Raw genomic sequence first — 12,636 nt, forward strand, 5'->3', positions numbered from 1 at the left:
TGAACAGTAGAAAAGTCACTGTATTTGTTTCAAATTATCCCCAAATTTAGCAACTTAAAACAACAAATATATATTATCTCATACAATTTCTGAAAGTCAAAAATTAAGAAGAGGCTTAGCTCTAATTCTAAATTATTCTTGGTGAAATTTGCCTCTTAGAAAGGTAAGTGCATGGGTTAGGGTTACAGTGGAATAAACATCAGAAGCAGGAGTCCAGCAGGATTAAAATGGGAAACTCTCAATAAGAACACACTTGTTCATTTGATAGGCACCTTGGAACACAACATGAGCAAAGCCAATTGTCTGCATTTTTTAATTGGTACAAAGAGTCTTCCTAAAAACGTTCACTTCAGAATAGGCTTTTCAATAACTTTAGATCGCTTTCAAGAGTAGATATGGAAACTTATGTGATTCTTGCTCTTTCCTCACTTTTTGTTAATAATGATGTCAGAAATAGGGGATTTAACACTCAAACAAAGACTAAAATTGGAAATAGCCCCATTGCCAGGTATTTACCACCTCAGGGAAATTTTTGAAAGTATCCTAGAAACCTAAGACTCAAACTCATGTCCTTATAATAAAACCACTAGAAGTAACAATGGAGGGAAACTATTGATTAAGATGCATGTAGATGTCGTTAACAGAAAAAATATTGGGAAACAATTGTGCTAGTTCGTAAACTAAAGAAAGAAAAAACAGTCAGTGAATTATAAAGACACTATGAGGGGAAACCAAGTACCCACGTAACAATGGGTAAGAATGCAGATTTGTTCAGGACCTCAGGGTAATAAGTAAAATAGCCATTTCTTACTTCTCTGTGATACTAAACCCAAATACTATTTTATTGTAGGGTTATATATTCTAGACTCATACATCTGTGCTATGCTTTCTTTAGTAGTTCCTAGGTTAGATAGAAATAGTTAACCTTGCTGTACTTACCTGAGAAAATCAATAATATGCGTTGACAGTTATTCTTCAGTAATTTAATGAGGTACCCTCTTACTTTTTTTTCACAAGTCCCTGACTAGGACCTGTGGAACTTAAGTTTCCCTGAAATTCTAGTCTTATCCAATATTTGGATGACCTCTTATTAGTTTCTAAAACTGAATGAACTCTCTCAATTTGATCTATCTTCTTAACAGTTTTAACTTAGAAAGAACTTTAGGTTAGAAGAAATGTTATGCTTTTGTCAAAACAAATTATATCATTTAGGACAATATCCCAAGGAGGTAAATCCTTCACTTTGGGCAGACTAAAAGTCATTCAGAACTTTCCCGGGCCAGTAATTCAGACAATTAAGGAGTCAATTAAGAGGGTGCCTGGGTCTCATAGCTATTGCAGGCAGTTAGTTCCCAGTCTTTTAAAAATATATTAGAAACTCCTCTAGAAAATTCAAAATTAACCTTGTTTGTAGATAGGTTATACCTTAAGACAAAAACAGGAAATTATCAGGCTGGATATGTCAAAATAGATCTCAACTCACTCCTAGAATAATGATCCTTTTACTGGAGCCAAAGTCACCCAGAAGGCTGAATTCATTGTATGCACCAGGACTTCTCAACTAACTATATATAAGAGCATTAATATCAATGGCAAGAGGTGGAGCATGTTTTAGAAATAACTAAGGATCTTAATCTCTGCAGGAAATAAAACAACAAAAAAAAGGTGACCAAAAGATTAAGAAACTCTCAAGTGTTTTAACATTTCTTAAGGAGGTAGAATGCCATACAAAAATGGAATGACAGGAAGGTTAAAGGAAACAACTTACTTGGTCATGAGGACAGTCAACTCCTAAGCATCCTGTTTCCATAATGCCCTGAGGGCCGAACCTTTGGAGAGATTCAAAGAATTTATTACAAAATGCCAGGGATTTATTCTAAAATTAGGGAGTTGGGGGAGACGACAGTTAATCAAGATTTATCTCAAGACCCTCTCACCTCATTGCTTCATCAGTCTTCAACTATTGTCGCTCACTTACTAAGGACAACAGTTAATCAAGATTTATCTCAAGACCCTCACCTCATTGCTTCATCAGTCTTCAACTATTGTCTTACGAACTTGGCTCCGTCCCAATAATTTCTGTTCCTTAAAAGAACAGCCTTAAAACACTTGAGTTCAAATCCCCAAATCCTATACTCTTTCCTTTCTTTTTCTTTTTCAGAGACTACCAAGACAATCTCCCTTGCTCTTATGAATTTAATAAACTCAGCTTTGTTTTCCCAACAGCTTTTTCTGGGATCTCCAACAAAATTTATCTTGTTGGAGCCATAAAGCAGTATTTGGTTTCTTTAAAGCTTATTTACTATTATTAACCAGATCGTCTAAATCTCTCTTTTTGGAAGTGTGTAAAGACACTTTGAGAAGAGTATTTACTCTTCTGGGGGGCCTTTTAGTTATGGTAACTGGTAAGATAATGTACGGAAAGATAACATATGCAAAACGCTTAATGTTTAATAGAGTTCCTGGCACAATATAAGTATTCAATGACTGTTAGCTATATTATATCCCTGAACTCCCCAATTCCTCCTTACCTGGACCTCCAAGCCATCTGCCAACTCCAGATTAATTGTCTCTGAATTCAGAGTTCCATTTCATGGGTCATCACTGGTTTCCTGTCTGGTGTGATTAGCAGGGACCATCTGCTCCCTCTCTGCCTCCCTTTCAAGGTTTTCACTCCATTCCCCTTCAGTCCCACCAAGAAGCTGAATGAAGAATTCGATTATTTACATTTGTCCTCCTTAGCCATCTTAAGGTGACTTTTTCTTGGGGAGGACTGACTGAAGAGAGGGCCTCTGTTCAGTGACATTCGACTTTAACAAGGAAAAGTGAAAAATACTTTGCCCCTGATAATTGGGAAGATTTTCTTTCCTGCCGCTTTCCCCAAACAAATGAACAAAAATCACAGCCTCTCAAAAACATTTTGGATGGGGTCGTGACTAAATAAGGGAAACTTAAGTTGTAAGGTGAATGAAATTGGGAGTTTAGAGGAAACCTTGGTGTATCTTTATTGATGGGGTTCCAGAACCATGGACATAAAAGATAATTTAGGAAAGGGAATGTCCAGGAAGGTTTTCCATACTGTCTCATACATCAGAGACCAAGAGACACCAAAAACACTGCAGTATCTGCCTTGGTTCCTAAAATTCTCCTTTCCAAAACAGCATATCTTAAATGCCAACTCCTTGTTATTATAAAATTCAAATCTACTCTGAAATTTAAAGAGGAAACAGATGAAGTATAAATGTGTGAATAAAATCTTCCAAGCCGGAAAAAAAAAAAAAAGCTTAAAGTGGGGTGAGGGGGGAACCCTACAGAGATGTTTACTTTGTCCGTTATTATTATTGGCTGAAATGACGAGGCCAATAACTTTATGCTTTGATGAGGCAAGTGGAGTGCAGTATTTGAGTGTGTTTGGGGGTGTGAGGTAGAGAGGTTTACTGATGAGAAGTGTGTTGGTAAATGTTTGACACCTAGCCAGAATGAGAGCGGTGCCCTCATTCATAACATTTGATGATTTCTGTGGTGTAGATCTACCACATTGTTCGATTGTAAGCTATTAGTGTGACATCCTTGAACTCGGAGTTGGAAAGAGATGCACAGTAGTACACCATTGTATGGTATTTCAACCATATGGATATAGATAAAAATAACCTCCAGGGCAGAGATAATAGTAAAATGTGGTAAAATAATTAGAAAGTGATAAGTTTTCATTATTTAGTACCTCTGTTTAATATACTTCATGAAATTCTAAGTATATATAATTTACTTTTTAATAATGGCTGTATTTAACAACTGGTTCAGAAAAGTTAACATTTAGCTCTCTTGGGCCAATAGCAAAACATCGCTGTGAGAGCTGCGTATGTTTCCTCTATCTCTGCTTTCTTCCTCATGATTTACTAGCAGTTCTTATTAACCTCGTGGATTGTTTCAAACTTGAAGATGAAATCTCTTACCTACCATTTCTAATAAAGGCCTTATCTCTAACACAGAGCATGTGGTCCCATTGAATCTGTTTCAGGCAACAATTTATCTCTCTGGGTGGTTAGGATAGGTGAGCAGGATAGGGGTGGTGGCCGGTGGACTCTCATTCTTCCAAAGGGGCTTTATTACATCTAGGATCTGAGAGCTAGGGCGGGAGAGCAAGAAGAAAGCCTGAGCTATTACTACCACAGCCGAGTGTCAGGACTTTTTGAGATGATCTGTGTAGGGACAGAGCAATGGCACTTTTCTCAGAGAGATGTGGACCCGGCTGCTCCAATAAATTAATGTTCCAATTCAAATGACTCATTTTGTAGGAACATTAAGTTCACAGCCAGTTCGTCAGTGTAAGAAAACTATCACCTCGTTTTTTTAAAACTCAAAAAATATTGGTTAAATTTTATGAGTTACAAAATCCCATTTTGGCAAAAGATGTATTGAAATACACAAAGGCGATGTTGGAGCCTTACTAGAACTATGTTTAGCTTGGCTGCCATGTTTTTGAGGATGGTTAGGGGACCAGAAACTGTCTTCTGAGAACTGGTTAAAGAAACTATACTTTTTCTAGGGGAGACTAAAGGAGGACATAATACCAACTACAAATATTGAAAAGCTGTCACGTGGAAGAGAGACTAGAACTTGTTTTACAAATTATTATGGTAGATAGAGATAGGGGCTCTATGCTATAGAGGCTTGACTTCCAGTGTTGGCTTAATCACTTATTAGTTGAATGACCTCGGACAAATTATATAAACTCTCTAAACTTAGATCCTTTATCTGTAAAATAGGATATATTAGTTTCTCATTGCTATTTTAACAAATTGTCATGAATTCATTGGCTTAAAACAACCTAAATTTATCATCTTACAGTTCTGGAGGTCAGATTTCAACATAGGTCTCCCTGGGCTAAAATCAAGATGTCAGCAGGGCAGCATTCCTTCTTGAAGCTCTAGGAAAGAATCCATTTCTTTCCATTTTTCAGCTTCTGGAAGCCACCTGCATTCATTGGGTAATGGCCCTTTTCTTCTATCTCCAAAAACAAAACATTAGACCAAATTCTTCTCGCACTGCTATCTGGTCCTTTTTCTCCTGCCTTCTTATTCAGTTTATAAGAACTCTTGTGATTACATTGGGCCCACCCAAATAATCCAGGATAATCTCTTCATCTCAGAGTCGTCTGATTCACAGCTTTAATTCCATGTGTAACCTTGATTCCCTTTAGTCATGTAATCTGACATATTCATAGTCACAGATTTCAAAGATTAGGATATGGACATTTGGAGGGGCCCATAATTCTGTCTACTTAATGGAAATAATAATATAATGAATATAAAAGCAATACCTACTTCATAGCATTGCCCTGAGGAAGAATTCTTGGACAAAGTAAGGCCTTAATAAATATTAGCCTCTATCATTATTATTATCTTTAATAACAATCTGCATTACTTTGCCAGGCTGCCATAACAAAGTACCATAAAACTGGGTGGCTTACACAAAGTACCATAAACTGGGTGGCTTACACAAAGTACCATAAACTGGGTGGCTTACACAAAGTACCATAAACTGGGTGGCTTACACAATAGGAATTTATTGCTGTACTGTTCTGGAGGTAGAAGTATAATACCAAGGTGTTGGCAGAGTCGGTTCCTTCCGAGGGCTGTGAGGAAGAATCTGTTTCATGCTTCTTCCCTAGCTTTTGGTGGTTTGCCAGCAATCTTTAATGCTCCGTGGCTTGTAGATGCATCACTTTGATTTCTGCCTTTGTGTTCACATGGTGTTCTCCCTATGAGAATATCTGTGTCCAAATTTCCCCTTTTTATAAGGACAGTGGTCTTATTGGATTAGAGGCCCACCCTACTCTAGTATGACCTATTTTAAGCTAATTATGTCTGCAGCAACCCTGTTTCCAAATAAGGTCATAGTCTGGAGGACATTATAAATGAACCTATGGATGGAAGACGTAGGCAGAGCATATTTACCTCAGCAAAAGGAAGTGCTTTCTATCAGAGATATTTGAATGTGGAATGGGGAGCTGAGTTTCCCAATATTCACCAACCACTTGGTGAAGACAAGGTTGATACAGAGCATATTCAAGCATCCCAATACTGCTTAGAAAAGATCAGCTTTAAAATCCTCTTTTAACCTAGAGAGATTTTTGTATAATCCACTCCAGAAAGCTGCATCACTCTTCAGAGATTTATGAGTGCTCAGTTCATTTAACCAGCATTTCTAATGTGTACCCCCAGAGGAGCTTGCTCTGTGGGCATCTACTCTGGCTTTTCATTACAAGCTATGATGCCATCACATCCTAGTAAGTCACAAGTTGTAAAAGTGAGTACTTCAAAGCTTTTGTTAATTATAATTCAGGGGAATCAGTTATTGTTTGAATATGCTGTTTTTGGATTGTGCCTAAGTGTATATCTAGGATTCCATGTAGGTGAGAAATCACATGCATTTCCAGGCAAACCCAAAGTAGTGGCAAATACAAAATAAATTCAGATTAGGTAAGGAGAGACTTTATTTGAAAGGATTATTGTAAACGGGGAGGGGAGAGATGACTAATGGGGATAAGGGGACCATTGCGAGGCGAGAATGCTCCAACCTTGCGATCTGTAAGCGTCTCAAAGGTCAGGCGGCAAAGGTTGGTTCTCTTACAGAGGGGAACAAACAGGCTAGAAAAAACTGGGTGTGGGGATGTGGGGGAAGCTGGTGAGGGTGTAATCAGAGAAGTCGATCAGGGGCTGTTTTGCCCTGAGCTCAGCCTGTTCTTAGGAAGCTGTTCTGGAGGGGTTATATGCTGGCTCAGCAACTTCAGCCGGTTATTTACTCCACTGGATGCATTTCCTCACTGCAAAGTAGGTGCTAATACAGAGCTTGTCAGAGGGGACTTTTGAACCCAGATCTGTCATACTCTGCCCTTCCAGAGAAAAGACCAGTTACAAATGAGAACTAGTCTTTACAAAGTCCTCTTTAAAGCTGACTTCTTGTAAAAAGGTGCAAATTTAAACTCATATCTAAAAAGATATTTGCACACCGATTTTCCTAGCAGCATTATTCACGGTGGCCAGAACATGGAAGCAACTGAAACGTCCTACAATAAATGATTGGTCCTACAATAAAAGAAACTGTGGTACATATATACAATGGAATATTACTTAGCTATAAGAAGAGATGAAATACTGCCATTTGCAACAACATGGATGGCCCTTGAGATAATCATGCTAAGTGAAATAAGGCAGAGAGAAAAAGTTGAAAATCACATATCACTTATATGTGGGATATAAACCTAAAAGCAACAAACAAACAGGCAAACAGAGACCCATGAACGTGGACAATAGACTAGTGGTTAACAGAGGGTATGGGGGAAAGGGGTGGGGGGAAGTAGATGGGGTAAAATGGGTCAAAAATGTGGTGACAGCAAGAAATCTAACTATAGGAGGTGAACACACAATCTAAATATATATATGCCTTACTGTTAAAATGTACAGCTGAAACTTACCGGATTTCATTAACTAACGTCACCATAAAAAAATAAATCAATTAAAAAAAAATAGACATGTACCACCCCCCCAAAAAATAAAATAAATAAAAACTAAAATAAAAAGATGTGAACTTATTTTCTGAAATATGGATATCTATTCAATTCAATCATCAAAGAATTTAATAAAATAACTTAAATTTTTTTGGTTCATTATTTTTCATAATACCAGAGCATAGTATAAATCTACTGATTTAGAGACTCTGTGGATGAGGCCTGGCAATCTGCGCTTTAATAATATTACAGAACTGAAAGACTTTGTCCACCTGGCCCTAGCAGAGCCAAGCACTAAACACTGAGAATTGTAGTGGGGAAATATTGACTATGTTACTATGAATGGTACCACCCAGAAGAATGGGAAGGTAACTCTCAAAAGCCCAAACCCCTTGATGGCATGCAAATTACAGATTATATGAGGCAAAATCACAAGACATGGTGGGTTAGGAGTTTGGGTCATGCTGGGAGCCGATTGGTCTGAGTTCCAGGCTTCTATGTTCTGGTGCCTTGGGAGTTGCTGGGGTGTGTGTGTGTGTGTGTGTGTGTGTGTGTGTGTGTGTGTGTGTGCGTGCGTGCACATGTGTGTTTACATATATATGAGAGAGAGAGAGAGAGCACGCACTAGGATTTAAAGCTAAATTTAATCAAAGTCATAATGACCCTTGGTTTCAATGGTAAGCCCTGCAGGTGATTCTGATACACACTGAAGGTGAAAACCACAGGTAGAGTGCTTGAGCACACCTGCTCTGAGGCTAGATTGGGGATGCATCCTGGCTCTGTCATTTACTGACTGTGACCTCTTCAGTCTGTTTCTCCTTTCACAGTTTTTGAGATGAGGATTGTGTTCTGGGGAGGATTGAGTCAATTAAAATATGTTAGAATAATGAATGGTGCCAGGAACTTTGTCTGTTGGTATTAGATATTACTGTATTATTATTATCATCATATCTAGAATCAATCTCAAATTTGTTTGCTTGGCGGCTTGGGGAACCTGTTAAAGGAGCTCACAGTCTAGTAGGGAAAACAACAAATAATTTCAACATAATATGCCATGGGCAATGAAAAATTTCTCTATACATACAGAAGTAATGACAGGGAGGAGGGGAGTTTGGGGAGACAAGTTAGGGACCTGGTCAGCAGCAGTCTTATATGTTAAGGAAGGTCATTGCCTTTTTTTTTTTTTTAGGCGAGGCAACTCTTGGTTGACCTTACAGATTGCAAGGACCTTGTCAGCTTACAATCCCTTAGTTTTTATTTTTTATACCTATAGCACCTGGTCTTTCTAGGTGGTCTCCCATCCAAATACTAACCAGGCCCGACCCTGCTTAGCTTCCGAGATCAGATGGGATCAAGCTTGTTCAGAGTAGCATGGCCGTAGACCGTTTTTTTAAAAAAAAATTTTTAAGTTTATTATATACTTGTATTATTAATACAAGTATATAATAATATAATAAACTTTATTAATATAATAAACTTAATAAACTTAAATAAACTTAAGTTTATTAATATAATAAACTTAAAAATTTTTAAGTTTATTATATACTCGTATTAACCAATGTTACCCCAATAAAGTTTATTGGGGTAACATTGGTTAATACGAGTATATAATTTTCAGGTGTACATTCTAATTTGACATCTATATGTCTTTTTTTAAAAAGGCTTTTGGTATAGTAAAAACTAAACTTTAAATTTAAAAAAATCTAAATAGGGTTATAAAATTAATTCACAAAATAAAGAATTTATTTAAAACTTTTTTCCTTATAATATATTAGAGGTAGATTGATCCAATAAGGGGCCTGAGCTTAAAGTTATATGAAGCATGTCTTTCTCATTCCTGTCTGCATCTCTGTGACTCTATGTTTATTTGTAGATAAATCAAAGCGCTATATTTACAATGCTTTGTGAGTGTGAGGCCTGGGCTAATGACTAACCTTCCTGCCCTCTCTATGATCGGTCTTGGTTGTCAGAGAAGAGATAAGAACTATTTTAGGGGAGAGAAAAAGGAATATAAAGGGGCAAAAATGTACAAAGCAGGAGTATAAAATCTAGAAACCACAAATGGTTTGAAACAGTGAAGCATAAATTGCAAGGAGAGGAGTAGCTACTGCTAAAGCTAGGGAGGAAGTCATAGGCCAAGTCTTGAAAGGCCTTTTATGGCTACTGAGAAGCCTGGACTGCACCTTGTAGATAATCGGGAGTCACTGGTCAATTTCAGAAGGACCACAGTCAAGTTTGTATTTTAGATAAATCGCTCTGGTGGTAATGTGGAGTGGGTACTAGAGTGCCTGATGGAGGCACGGAGATCATGCAGACTTCTGGGTTTGGCCGTGATGGTGAAACCTGAGCTCAGTCAGGACAGTGATATAGGAAATGGTTGGCTATCTAGAAGGTTAATAGAAACAGCAACACTTTGAGAGACAGATGATAACTTCCTGTTAAGGAGGTGTGGGTGGAAAAAGCAACTGGTCCTTGAGACTTAATAAAGTCACATAACTTTTAAGTGGGTCTAACACTTACTACTCCACCCACAACCCTTGTGCCATATTGCGTGGCAGAGTGCGTGCATAGCTTGGAGTGCTGAAGCCAATGGGGAGCTGCTTGGAGAGGACTGGCCCAGGGAAATTCCGGTGGAGCCAGGAAGACGGCTCATTTCTTGGCCAATGGTCCCTTTGTTAAGCTCTGCTTATCACCATGTTTGAGTATGCCGTCTACTTCCTGCTGGGCCCCACACTGATGTATGGGTGCTGTTTTCACTCAAGTGGAAGTGATGAGTGAGCATTTCATCACATCCTCCTTGCTCACGGCTGGGGTTTAGGGGACACAGTGGCATGGCGCCTTTAAAATCCTGGCCTCCTGCCCTTTATTTTTTCTCGTTTTTCACAGCCTAGGTAATGCTTCTTTTCTTTGTCTTGCTTGCTCTGAACAATGTTGCAGAGCCCTGTTTTTCTTTCTCCTCCTTTCCCCCAATGGCTCAGCAGTCGTTTGGGCTTGACATTTATAGAATGTCTGAGGGTTGGGAGCTGCCTTCTGAAGATTCCTTACTTCTGCCCTACTTGTGGATTCCTCTTTGTAGCTACTTCTCTTTCTTTATGTTTCTTGTTTTGAGTTGACACACCAGTTCTTCATGGGACGATCACCATCCTTTGCCCCAAGAATTTCCTATTACCTTGAGGATTGTTTAGCAGCATGCTCCTGGGACCCAGAAGGAACAGATGGGATTGGATTTAGAGTAGGCAACTGTGTTATCACATGTAGTCTGAAAAGATGTGAAGTCCACTATCAGGACTATTGGACAAATGGGACTTTTAGTAAGAGTCTATAGGGTAAGCGGGGCAGGAAGTGATTTGAAGCATATATGTGAGCCTGCAAAACTGAATTGAAATCTGGAAGGCCAAAGTTGACTTTAATTTAAGCTGTATAGCTTAATCAACCTTTTCTCCAACCCATGATACACAAGGAAGTGATTAAGAACTCAGGCTCTAGAATTACACTGTCGATGTTCGAAGTAAAGCACTGACATTTGCTAACTATGTGAACTAGAGTAAGATATTCTCTCTGTGCCTCAGTTTATTCAGCCGTAGAATGGGAATCCTTATTGTCCTTGCCTTATTGAATTTTGAGAGGTTTAAGTGAGATAATGTAGGTAAAGCAGTTTAGGATAGTACCTGGCACACAATCATAACAGTACCTAACATTTCTTAAGTGCTTGTTATGTGCTAGAGCCCCAAAATATTACACATTACTATTCCTCTTGGTCAAATCGGGTTTGACAGAGTTTCTTCTGGAAGAGTTAGATTTGACTGATGAGAAGCTACAAAGCAGAGAGCCTCCCCAAACTCCATGCAAAATATCATGCATGTGAATCATCTGGGGCATTTGTTAAAACAGATTACTGGGCCCCATCTTCAGAGTTTCAGATTCAATGGGACTGGGGGGTGTGGGTCTGAGAATCCTCATTTCTAACGAGGTCCCAGGTGATGCCTGTACTGCTGACTGGGGACCAAACTCTGAGATACACTAGAGTAGAGATTATGTGGTCACATTTTGAAGTCAGAAGGATTCAGATTGGAAGCTGAACCTTGGCACTGTATGGCCTTGGGCAAATTACTTTGTCTCTTTAAGCTGTTTCCTTATCTCCATATAAATCTAATCACCAGGGTGTGTGAAGAACTAAATTAGATGATACATACGGAGTGTTTAGTATACAGTTCTTAATGTGCATTAACTGTTGTTCCTCTTCTAGTAAATATTGGGCACTACCTTGCCTCTACTTCCTTATTTATAAAGTGAGGACATTCAGTAATCTGTATTATATGACAGTTGATGGCACTCAATAAGAGGATAGTCTTGAATGCTTTTGTGGACCAAAAAAAAAAGGGGAGTTTTGTGGAAAGTAACCTCACAAGATGATCCAATCATAAATTCCTAACTGTGAAGGTTGTGGTGGGTAGTCATGTCCCAGGCAAATAACTTCATTAGCAAACAACTTATCTTTGCCCTAAGCAAGCCCTGTCCTTTGTTTTTGTGCATGTAGGTTAACATACCTTTGTAATAAGCTGCAACCACCCTCAAGAAAGCACGCCATCTTGCTAAATACCCTGTATTCCAATCCCTGCCTTTCTCTCTCCTCCACGTAATCTTCATTAAGTTCCCTTCTTAATTTCAAATGCATAAAAGAAGCTGCAAAACTGTGATTTTCTGGAGCATTTCATATCTTGCTCCCCAGCATATGTCGTCAGTTTGGCTCAAATAAACTCATTAAAATTCTCTACAGGTTTGGATGTTTCTTACATCAAGGCTTTTTAAAAGTAAAAAGCACTGTCTAAATGTCACAATTTTAATGACCATCCTAGAGATTAAACATGCAGTACCATTCTGTAGCACTTAAACAGGACTTGGAATGTCTTTCTCTTGGGATAAATTTCAAAATTCTCTGCTACTGCAAGAGATCTAAGATTCCCAATAGTTCCTTTGGATTCTAGCTCTCACCTTTAAGCTTATTTCCCTATTGTCTTCTCCTCACAGTATTCCACCAAAGCAGGATCCTTCATTTTATTTCTCTTCTGTCCCAGTTTATTTATCCCTTTATTTATTGCTGATGTGTTATTCTTTGCAGATAGACA

The 12,636-nt window shown here is 38.4% G+C and overlaps 1 pseudogene; it reads right to left on the minus strand.

Annotated features, from left to right (window-relative positions):
* Positions 1-8,774: 8,774 nt before the first annotated feature.
* Positions 8,775-8,893, minus strand: LOC112472561 (annotated as a pseudogene).
* Between the last annotated feature and the right edge of the window lie 3,743 nt (positions 8,894-12,636).

Source organism: Pteropus alecto, unplaced genomic scaffold, assembly GCF_000325575.1.
Source record: "Pteropus alecto unplaced genomic scaffold, ASM32557v1 scaffold76, whole genome shotgun sequence".
Lineage (NCBI taxonomy): Eukaryota > Metazoa > Chordata > Mammalia > Chiroptera > Pteropodidae > Pteropus > Pteropus alecto.